Here is a 12,234-nt window from a genome sequence, read left to right as displayed (position 1 = left end):
ATTCCTAGGTTCGATTGTATAGAAAAAATTGTTATTTGCGTACTTCGTGTAAGTACCGTGTAACACAGTGAAAAAAAATCTGACCGGTCTGGATGATGGTGGTTTCAAAAGATTCAAATTTGCTGCCAAAGGGTGAGGTACCGACAGCCAATTTAGTTTAATATTTTACAACCCCTGTGTATAAATAAATAAATTATCGCTTAATATATTTAACTCACTTTAAACAAATCCAATGAAAATACTTTTAGTGCAATTTGGTTCTTTACCTTTATTTTTTTAAACTGCACTAAAAACTAGTTTCTTTACTCAAAAGCGACGATTTTTATTCGACTTATCAAATAAATGAATAGTGAAACAATCGAAAAGTCTATAAACGTATAAACGCGATTATAAATGCTGCACTCTCAATGTGAAGACAGTTTTATTCTATTACTTAAAAAATATTTTTTAATTGTCATAATTAAACTTGATTATTACTTTGTGTGTATATAACTTAATCGTTTGAATTACGAAATATTACTTTTATCACATTTTTAACAAATAACTGATAATATTGGTATGTTACAAAATCTGGTGATATATGATGGTGATTGAGGTCAATTATCAATGTATCGATAGGATTCATTAGATATTAAATTATATGTAACACGATTCTCACTTACATCAATAGTATTAAATATCATTGAATAGTCAATGGTTTTGATGTCTACTAGGCTAATATTATTAAATTCTTATTACACCGTAAGACTGCGTCATGAATGGCAACATAAATTGTTGTCATTATTAAAAAATCTTGTAGCCCCTTAGCTTACTTCAAATTGACATTTGATAGTTATGTACTTTTTATAATTGCGCGATACAGATAACAAATCACTTTCGTTACTGAGTTCCGAACAAAGCAAAAATTAAATAAAATAACTTTAAAGTAGCCCACAGCCAGCTCAAGTTCTTTCAAAAAATTTACTGTTTTTTACAATTACGTTAACTTTACGACTTTATGTGTTAATTCTACGTTAAGCGCATTCGCACTGAGAATTCCGTATGTTGTTCTCAGCAAGACAGAGGGAATTACTCTGTCATACGGATTCTGTTAAAGCTAATCTCACCCGGTGAGAATTAAAGCATTAAGTTAATTTTAGGTTGATTAATACGAGTATGAGATGAGTATGAGTATGAGATATTTACGAGTATTTAGCCAATTTAAAAACCACTATGACAGAGACGAATTCTCACTAGTTAAAAAAAATATTTTGATTTTGTTTCTTGGAATAAATTATCTTTAATATAGATGGCTACAATTTTGTATGTTTTTCTCTCTCTACCAACTTACGCTTACGCGGTGATATATAAAAAGAGATATATACTTCTCCTATACTTTATATAATTTATAAACTATTATACAATACTATTTAAACTGATAAACTAAAGAAATTAAAATAACGTTTTTATATAAAGATATAGGAAATTGGAGGAACCCCCACAACTATTTTAACGAATCTCTCGACAATGGTCGTGCATTCGGACCACGGCTGTGCACCAATGGATCTTTCTTAATATCTGAGACATAGTTAGTCTTCGATACTTATCAAACATTTATCGACAACATGAGTAATGCAAATGCTGGTAACCTTCTAAAAAAATCATAGAATGCAGATTCCGAAACCTATACAGGGTTGTTCCAATATTATTAAGTTAATAAGAAAAAATATGATAATGAATCATTCATTGTTTCAGAGTTGCTCAAGCGTGAGTCATTCAGATTTTGTTACCGCAATGTTAAGTTGTTAAGTTGAAGGTAAACAAACTCCTTTCAAAAAACATGTACCGTTTTTTCGTAATGATTAACAAAGATTTAGCAAAATATTTGTTTAGTAATAAAATTAAATCGTCAACAATTATTGACGATTTGAAGTTCCAAATAATACAAGGACACCTAATTATCTTTATTAGCTATTTATTAGCTATCTAGCTTTAGAAGCCATCTGTCCCTTTTAGAAACAGTTTTTGGTTTAAATAATTATCACCCACAAAAATCTTCATAAAAACAGGAATATATAAATGCTTTACGCTAATTTTTAAACATTTTTTAATTGTTAAATATTATGTTATTAGACTTAATTAATGTAAGTTTTTATTGCTAATTTGTTATATTCTACTGCCATTTTAATTGCCAAATTAAAATAACAACTGTTTCGTCGTAAGCATCGGAGGTGATAAAATATTATGCGTTAGATACATTTATTCCGTAACAAAACACTTTCGTTTCGAACGTAAATTAAAACCGAAAGTGCTGTTATGTGTTGCCTAAAAGCCTTTCCGGTCAGCGCAAGGTTCAATGAGTCATGGTACTCCATGAATGACGTAGAATGTCATCACAATAGAAGCGTTTTGTTATGCGTTAATATTAGAAGAACATTAAAGCAGCTAAAACTTGCGGTGCTGGACATGCTTTCATAATGTTTTGGTCGGGTTAGACATCTGTGCAATTGGACTATAAAAATTGAGCAGAATATACGTAGTTATTTAGTTTACGCAATTACTTCTCTTTAGCCATCCATTCAACGAAAGTAGCTGAATAATAAAATTCCGGACAATCCCAACGAAATGGCCGCGAGTAATTTAAACTCAAGTTGAATTTTGTGTGTATTCTTGAACAGGCTGCGAGTGAAATTTACAGCAATATTCTATTGCAATTGAAAAAAAAATCAGTTTAGATAGATATCTTTTACGTAATTGATATCTCAAAGTATAAATTAGAGGACTATGAACTTTTCACATAAAAAAATGACATGAATATATAAATAAATGACCGCGGAAATAAAACATCCTTTAAACGATAAATTTTATCAATAATTACATACCGATTTTCCATATACAATACCAATAGGTTATAATGCTGACTATAAAATATACAACAACTTCAAATTTGACGGTATAATTTACTAATATGTACCGTCATATTAACAAAAGCTATAAAACATATTTAGAAAAAGAATTCGCATCAAACTCATATGCTTGCGCCACTAACCTGTATTACATTGTTCATAGTTAATTATTACGTGTGAAAATTCTATGTTGTAAGAAATCATCTTAGTTGACTATATATTTTTTGCGTTTAGTTTATGAGGTATTGTCATAATAAATATTTTACATGATTTCTATACTTATATTATCGACATATTATAACATGAATTCATTAAAAATATAAAGATAATAGGCAATTGGTACCTCTATAGATTTCGATATTATGCTACCGAATTAATCATCATGATCAGCGATAAGAAAACTTATCGATTCGCCGATTCATCTACAAGGTATTGTGAAAGTAGTTTATTTATAAAATCTTTGATGATTGTATATGTTGGAATTGGCTCAGACATCAGAAGTAAAGCCCGAAATACTATTTAATTAGTTATTCAATCAATAAAAATAATAGCAGTGAAGGAGAGAGGTAACAGTCGGTTAAGACTGCGGTCCGTGCTTCTCGACGCAACCAGAGAAATGCGTACCGATACTTCTTTCATTTTTTTGAATGGAATCTCGCTGTTAGCCTTAAGGGCCTTTACAGCTCAGCTCGGGCTGTTTCGGCGAGCGTAGCTCGGCCAGAATGGCGTTTTATCCCGCGGGTAGCGCAAGAGCGTCTCCTGTGAGACTCGAACCTCGGCTTAGGCCGAAGCGGGGTGGACAATCGCCTGAAGGGCAAGACGGAAGCTCACTGGAGTGCGAAGTAAAGGTCCTCGCCTTCCCCGGTGGAGGCGGTTTCTTACCTTAATCTGTGTTTGGCTATTTTTATTATTACTAGCCGCGCGGGCGGCTTTTAATTTATTGTTAGCTATGGCAATTGGATCGTCCGGATCCGTTAGTGTATGTCGAGGCCTCCTACGAGCCTTTTTTGTCGGGAATGGGTAGTAATTGATGCTTTTACGCACCAGCGGATTGGAATGGATGAAGTTGGCGTGTGGACGTCAACTTCATCCATTATGCTATGGAAGGGGCGTCCCGATACAGCGGCGATTCGGGTTTTTATAAACCCGAAACGTAATGGGGCGATGGCGTCAGGTGCACGTTCCGCGCGCGCTCGATATGACTGTCTTTTTTGTACTAACTACCTATCACCGCCGTCATATACTTTTTTTATATTAATGCGAAAGGATGTTGTTCGTCTGCTAATCGGAGCCAAAACGTTATACGTATTACATTTGACATATTATAGGTCTTTCTTCTGCTACTTGTAATATAATTTTAATCAGCTAACGTTCAACTCTTGTTGTATTGTAATATTAAATTTTGTTATAAATAGAAACGATCGTTGAGAATAACAGTTTTTATGTGACGGTGGAGTCCAATTCTAATGCAGTTTGTTCGATAACGTTCTGATTTCACACTTGAAATTATGTGGGACGAAAACACAAAATTGAAATCTATTAGAGTTACGATAAGTTTGTATGTACCGGCAATCCTCTACTTTAAGACTATATGTCAAATGCAATACGATTTTGATACATATACCGGCAAACTTCTTGAGCATTAAACAAGAGAGTGAGGGATAGTTTGCGTATGTGTACGATGCTCTCACTCTCACTCACACGAGCAAAAGACAACAACACAAACGTCAACTGATTTACCAATCACGCGATCGACACGTCATTCTCCCCCAAGCTATACCAACAAATAGCTTCTGCGCAGGCAAGGACATTTGTTCAAAAGGTTTGCCGATATCTGTATGTAGAGTAATTTTCTTATTTTTATGTTTTACCTAATTATGCTTGGTACAAGTCATCACGAATGCAATTAAAATTGAAACACTGTTTATTTTTATAAACATTTGCACAAACAACAAGCAACTTTAACACGAGTGTTGTAAAATTACTATTTTTTTAAGGTATATACGTACGTTTTACATAGTGTCCTTTAAATAGAGCAAATCATATTTGTTTCGTCACAGCCAGCTATGACCTCAGCTCGTCTCCGCATCAGTGAAAACGCACCCTAATTGACTGACAAGGTTATTGCTATATAATTCACTAATCACCACAGTGGTGATTTAACTGTAATATAATGAAAAAGATGGAATGATAGTTCTGCATACTTTACACGGAGCAAGTGATGAGCTACGCCTTCTCTACTCGAGTAAAAAGGCTAACCACTTCATAACTGAGTCTGAGTGTATTCAATTTATTCCTAATCCTTCTATAAACAGAGGTGGTCCCGTGGGGCAGGAACTTCTACCTTTATGTCAAGATGTCGCCTACTCGCAAGTTGTTAATCTCTGTTAAAGTTATTTTATGTAAATTTAATTAAATACGACAGCATGGAGATACGTTTGTGGTTGCATTAGGCAATTTGAATGCGATAGTTTTTGGTTTTTGGGCCAAGGCTCCAAGTGTCCCGAAATTCAAAAACTATCGGAGTAAGCAGAGCTAATGATTTTGTTGATTGCTGTTGTATGCCTCATGCGAAATATTACTTGTTTTCATTTTTTAAATATATTTTACTTTATGATATCATCAAGTTATTCTGTAGTTTAAAAACCTTACTAATTTAATAAAAGTTAGTGTGATGGTCGGAATTACCAACCAGAGTTAATTAAGATGTCATTTTTACTATATCGATTTGGATTGATTGGGCATATATGAAAAGACGAAATGGAGAGTGAATACTTAATAGTTTTTTAAAGTGGGAACTCGTTCGACTTTAACTGATTATTTTTATCGCAAACTTCGTTTCGCCGTTAATATTATGTTTGCTTTTCCGGAATCAGAACCTAATTAATAAATAAAACCATTTTTTTGTAAATTTAACATTTTTTCTCTCAATAAAATAATAAATAAAAAATAGTTGAAATGGTTTTCAAGTTTTGAGCTTAGCAACAAATTTTACGGTTCATTTTTATTTGCGTAGATTATTCCGACATGGTTAAATTTCAATAATAAGTGAAATCGGTGATATAATGCAGTTTCTAGGAGTGTGAAATTACACTTATACAAAAAATCAATCTCGCAAACAAAATAAGAAAATAAATTGTATAACATGAAAAATAACTCGCCGTGTTGATAAGAATAATATTAGACAAGTATCCAGTTTTTTGATTGTACGTTATTCTTGAATAGTACATATATACTTTAGCAATAATTATCAATAAAGACTCGTCGAATAATATATCGAATAAATCAATGTAATAATTATTCCCTACAACCTGGGGTAGGTACAAAATGGTTGCAGTAGCGGCCCTAGGGTCAGTATCGCATTCTACCAGTTGCATCATCATCAGATCTTGAATCGTATTTCGAAAACATCAATCATTAATAAAAACAGACAGCAGACTTTTGCGCTAGTCGCTTCAGCATGCGACCCTCATCCCTCAGATCGTAAGGTCGATCCCCGGTTGTACTCCAATATGTTACAGGTGTTAAATGTGTGCATTTAACACTCGCTTGTACGTTGAAGGAAATTACGAGAGAATACCGGCATGCCTTAGACCTGAACATAGATGGCTGATCACCTATTAGCCTATTAGAAATAAATTATCATAAAACAGATTAAAAATCTAAAATTTAATCGCTGCCGCCTAGACTATCTGCTTATAATGTTTTCTCATTAACCCATAATTAAGTATATCGCAGACCTAATTCTTTAGTGATTGTTTCCTTCAAGATATCTTAATTATGTATGAAACAAACAGGTATACAAATAAGAGATATTAATTGAAATAGCACTCGACAGATTGGGGTCGTTGGTCATGTTGTGCATTTAACTTGCATTAAATTTACTTAAGTGATTTTAATTTGCATTTTTATTGCATTATCTTTGCGGATATAAAATTTTGAGTTGAATTGAGGGTTTTATCGTTTTTTTAACGTAATACATATAAACATATTCGTTTTGAGTCATAACTTACACAAAACTTGAGACGAGTCTCAAAAAGGATGTTTAGTGGTGATTCCTTATAAATGCACATCAAGAGCATAATCGCTTACTAACGTAAGCGTTATTAAAGTTATTTTCTTATCTAAGTTTACAATTAAAATTTAGGCGGTACAGGCTGCATATCGAATACTTGTACCACTACTATGCATAATTTTTAAACATGCTTTTGCTTACAGTGCCTAAATCATTGTTTAATTGCATGAGCCATTTTAAGTAATATCCAAGGGAGTATAAAACGCTTTTTACTTTTACTTTTTTAGGTGTTATATATCTTTTATGCACACGAGTCTACAGCCCGCCCAAAAGGGCAGTCGCCGCAGCAAATGGTCACGTAAATGGGTGCTTTGACAGCCTTTGAGGTAGAACCCTATTGGGAGTGTTTTCCATCGTTAGTTATTTGACGGAGGAAAGCATTTTAATTAAACACACTCAGTCTATATGAATTTAAATCAATTTGTTAAGGCCCTATCCCAGCACGCATTGCTGTGCTAGTGTCTTGGGTTGGACTGCTGTACGCAATGGAGACCTGGAACGCTGAGGCCCGCCGGCCCGTAATAACAATTAGTTATGTAAAACATTAAATTAGTGTAATTTTATCAATTTTTTTTAATGAAATGGATTACTTGGCTTGCGATAAAATATATCGTGTTAATTTCAAAATCATGTTCTATATAAATTTTCGTCATAAAATGTGTCAAAAATTGGCTGTTTGGATTTTTTTTCTATCGAGCGAAGTTAATTAAATCGTGTATCGATCTTTCAAAATGGATACTCAACTCCACCATATATTTTTTTCATTCGCCATACTTCATGAAACGATGACAAAAAATGGAAAGAAACAATGTACTTTTTTGGAGTTGTGAGGCCCTTAAGTACCGTTTCACGCAAGACAGCTCGTCTTTTGAATCAGTTTTTTATGATATGTTCACCGAGTCAAACGATGAATCGATGTGATAGTAATAAATTCGATGTAAATGAAGTTTGCACCAATCGGGTTACTATGCGGAATTTCGTCGTATGTAGCCGTAACACACAACTCTACATAAGCTTTAATTTATAGTTTTCTTCATAAAAAGCTCATGGTGAATAGTAATTTTTTAATTAAAATGGAAAAATAACTGTTTGTCGTCGGCTTTAAGACAGAGAAGATTCTTTCTTTATAGACCAACTACACCACAGCGCACGACTAATAAATATAATATTTAAAAAAATATGGTGACTTTTCTTGAAGCAATCAAGACGGGATGGGACGTGGTACTGACGTTACACCGGCTATAAGCCGTAGAGGTTTTAATAAACCACATAATATGAATAATAATTTATTTCATTTACGTATTACCATTATTATTATATTTGATTACAAAGATCTATTTTGTTTCTTTCTGTATGTGAGGAGCAGATCAGCCTACGGAATAGTCATAAATCACAGTTACCGCTTCCCATTGACACTTATTTTAAAAACCTTGGTCAATAAGTAACAAGAGCTCATTCGTTAATTTTTTAAAGGAATGTGGGACAGACTATTTGTTATATTGTCACATATGAAGCAATACTTGATAGATTTTTATTGTGTTGTGTCAAAAATATGATAACAATATCGATCTAGTAAACAAAGTAATAAAATATCAATACAAAGTACCTATTATAACCTTATTTTAAAAAAAAAACTACATGCAACTTCACAGAAATTGGTTAAATAAAGTTTAACATAAGGCTATTATTATCTTAGACATGAATACAAATATTACAATTATTTCATTTTACCTTATTACTACTAAGATTATTACAGAATTTCATTAATTGTAATATTCATTCATTAATTATTACTATCATTGTTATCGTTATTATATTTTTTGTTATTAATGGCTTCGAATCTCTTCGAATCAACCGGGGCAAGAAAAAGGCGGTGCGTAACCGAAAAATGTGACGCGTAGCCGAAAAATGTGACGAAATTTTTTTTTTCCAACGCCGATAAAGAAGTTCCACTTCAAAAAAATACTTTAATAAAGGATCTGTGATCTTTGAACATTTATTCACATTGATACTACATCTTTGCGTGTTATTCCCACAGTAATGTGAGTACATACTCCTATTTCACTGTACCTTGCTGACTGAGGTGTAACGTTTAGTTGCTTTATTTATTGTGATGAAGCGGTTGCAGCTCACAAACATTTTATCAAAAAATCATTGGTGATTTAAAACAGTGATAGAGGGTTTATTGTCAGTTATTTTCGTCCGTTCTACGGCCTTGATTTGAGAAATTCAATTGTTTTTACTAACATCCCTAAGTGTTTATAATGCTGCCTATAAAAAAACTAGCTGTCCCAGTGTACTTCCTACAGCCTAATCGTCCATGAATATCGTATTACAGAGTAGCAGCTGAACTTCAATTATGATTTTAGAAAAGCCACCGAATTGCAATACTCAACGTATGTACATACGATGTACCTTGATAATAATAATAATTGGCGCTACAACCTGTTTATGTCTGGGTCTCAGATTTATGTTTCTGTTTCATGAGCATTTGTAAATTGTTCAGGCAAGTAGGTGATCAGCCTTCTGTGCCTGACGCACGCCGTCGACTTTTTGGGTCTAAGGCAAGTCGGTTTCCTCACGATGTTTTCCTTCACCGTTCGAGCGAATGTTAAATTCGCACATAGAAAGAAAATCCATTGGTGCATAGCCGGGGATCAAACCTACGACCTCAGGGATGAGCGTCGCACGCTGAAGCCACTATGCCAACACTGCTCTATTTGACTCTATTTGATAACCAATATACATTTCAATCCTTTTTCATTGCTCACATTATTCTACATTTTTTAAATTCTAATAAATACGTTCTTTAACAAATTATAATACCCTTTTGAGGTGAGCATTTACTGTATCATCGATGTGATGAAGATTAAATGTTTGACGCAACCCATAATATTTTGCATTGGATTTTTATGAAATAAGAATGAAAGTCCTTCTTTTGATTTAAGTACTAAGATGATATTTTGATTTAATTACAATTTTTATTAACTAGTGACAGATCATATTACGCAGAAAATAGACACTTAATAGCCATAAAAAATAATATATAAAAAATACAAAATATATGAATAATAACATTTTATAAATTATTTATAAAAATGTTATGTTATATAGCCACGAATGTTAAAATTAATAGATTTTTAATATCTTTTCAAATCACGATTATACTTTATTATTTGCTAGCTAGATTGACTTGAACTATTTAGACGATAATGTGTTCATATTAGTATTGTAAAAATATTTTAAGTGCTAAGAAACAAATTATTTATGATATATATAAAAAGTATTTAGTTATTGATTTAAAATGAGCATTCCAAAACTGGTATAAGTAAAGGTTCAAAGTGTACCCACTGAGACTAGAGAAATACATACAATGTTCTGTTAAAATAACTTCTAAAATTTTCTTTACATAGTATCATATGTATTTAGGTTTCAAAAAATATTTTAATTTTAAGTTAGTTTTGTTTCTATTATTTCTCTTATTTTAGTATTATTTTACAATTTAATTAAAAGAAAAACTTACTTGATTTTTTTTTATTAAAAAGTTAATCCATCGATCTCGCTAAACCAATACTGCACTAGCACGCCACGTGCGATTCACTTAAACGTCGAAACGACACTATAGTCAAACGTGCACCCGCTTTGCGAAATACATTGCGTCCGCGCAGGACTGCAACCAGTTACCCGAGACCCTTGATTCTATGCACTTATGGGCTTATTTCATGGAAAAAGTGGGTCATACAAACTGGACGTCCATTATAATTAATTTGGCGGTTTTAAAGTTATTCCTCGGTTTTGTGGGTTCATCGACTTTGGGAGAAATGATGGGAAAAAGTAGTTTGTCTCGATTCTCAGTCCTATAGGTTTGGTCCAAGAAATCAGGACGGTTGCGCCTTTCGCCTGCCCTCGTTATACGTAGTATAATTAGTGAGTGTACAAAAACTTGATTGACGTGTGGTGTCACCAAGATCAAGTCATTTAAGTTACAAAAATTTAAAGCCGTCGATATTTTGAATTACCTTTTAAAATGTATACTAAGCTTGTATACAAGTCCGCAAGATTGCGTTCTTGAGAAAAATATACCAAGGTGTTTCATTGCGTTATTAGTTACGTCTTAACTACTACTATCTAAAGTTTATTGTACAATTGCTGTGCGCCGATATTGCACGTCAATTTGAAAACCAACTTTTTTATTTCGCGGTCCAAAACTTTCATTGAAATTAATTTGTCAAGGGCAATTTTAATCATACTGAAAAACTAGATTTACTAGAATATTAAGTTTAAGAACCAGTTATTATGAATGCTTTTAAACAATTTTAGTCACCGAGATGACGCCGTTTTTTTATAAGTTAAGGAAACTTTAAGTATTTAGTAGTACCTATTAAAATCTAAAAGGCTCAGATGCTATATGAAATAAATTGAAACCGGCGCAAAATGATATAAATCCATATTTCACTAATATGTTAAAAGCTGGTTAAACTTCTGTCAGTCTTCGGTAAACTTCGGTCAGTTAAAATATGGTTTAACTTCAATAAAAATTGTCAACGCCTACGATCAAAATCATTCCTGAATAAGGGACGAAGGCGAGGTAAGTTCAGACAACTTTTACTCGATGGAGCGAGATGAACTTTGAATAATTTATATTGTTTTTTTCCCTGTGTTTTGTTTGAAACGTTAATCCTTGTTATTGGAATAATAATGAAGCCATGACTTACTTAGTAGGCAAGGTTATTACAAATGTGTATCTACTATTAACTGATTTGTGTCTTTTGAAATCTGATAGATCGCATTAAAAATATTCTGTATTCAATTCACAAAATATAAAATATTGTATAAAATTAATTAATTAATTCATGTATAATATTTTATCCTGCATCTTTAACTATAATGCGTAACTTGTCTGGGTCCTGGGAGTACACATGAAAAATTATTTTAATTATTGTATACTTATTTTAATTTATAATGTAAACAACCTACGGTGACTTCAACTTGACCTACAGTTTTGTACCTAATACCTACAAATATATTTTATTAGTTTGAAGGTAACTGGAAAAACCGTACGTACAGGTGTACTTAAAATATTTAACATTTGGTTTTTGATTTTCGAAGCAACTCAACAACATATTTTAAAAATAGAACATTTATGTTAAGTACCAACTAAGCCGTTGAATTTGGTTTATAAACTGTATTTGCTATCATCACGTACTTATCCGTATTCTATTTAATAATATTCTACGATACATAAAATTTAAGTTAGAAAATCTCACGTACCAC

General features: G+C 32.5%; 1 protein-coding gene across 2 annotated transcripts in view; it reads right to left on the bottom strand.

Annotated features, from left to right (window-relative positions):
• Positions 1-10,592, bottom strand: part of LOC123710970 (proton-coupled amino acid transporter-like protein pathetic) — a 38,782-nt gene extending 28,190 nt beyond the window's left edge. For both annotated transcript variants that reach the window (XM_045663314.1, XM_045663315.1), the window contains exon 1: positions 10,484-10,592. The gene's annotated coding sequence lies outside the window, so the exon portion shown is untranslated. The remainder of the gene's footprint in view (positions 1-10,483) is intronic.
• Positions 10,593-12,234: the final 1,642 nt, after the last annotated feature.

This window comes from Pieris brassicae, chromosome 6, assembly GCF_905147105.1.
Source record: "Pieris brassicae chromosome 6, ilPieBrab1.1, whole genome shotgun sequence".
Lineage (NCBI taxonomy): Eukaryota > Metazoa > Arthropoda > Insecta > Lepidoptera > Pieridae > Pieris > Pieris brassicae.
This window is presented reverse-complemented; position numbering and strand designations above follow the sequence as displayed.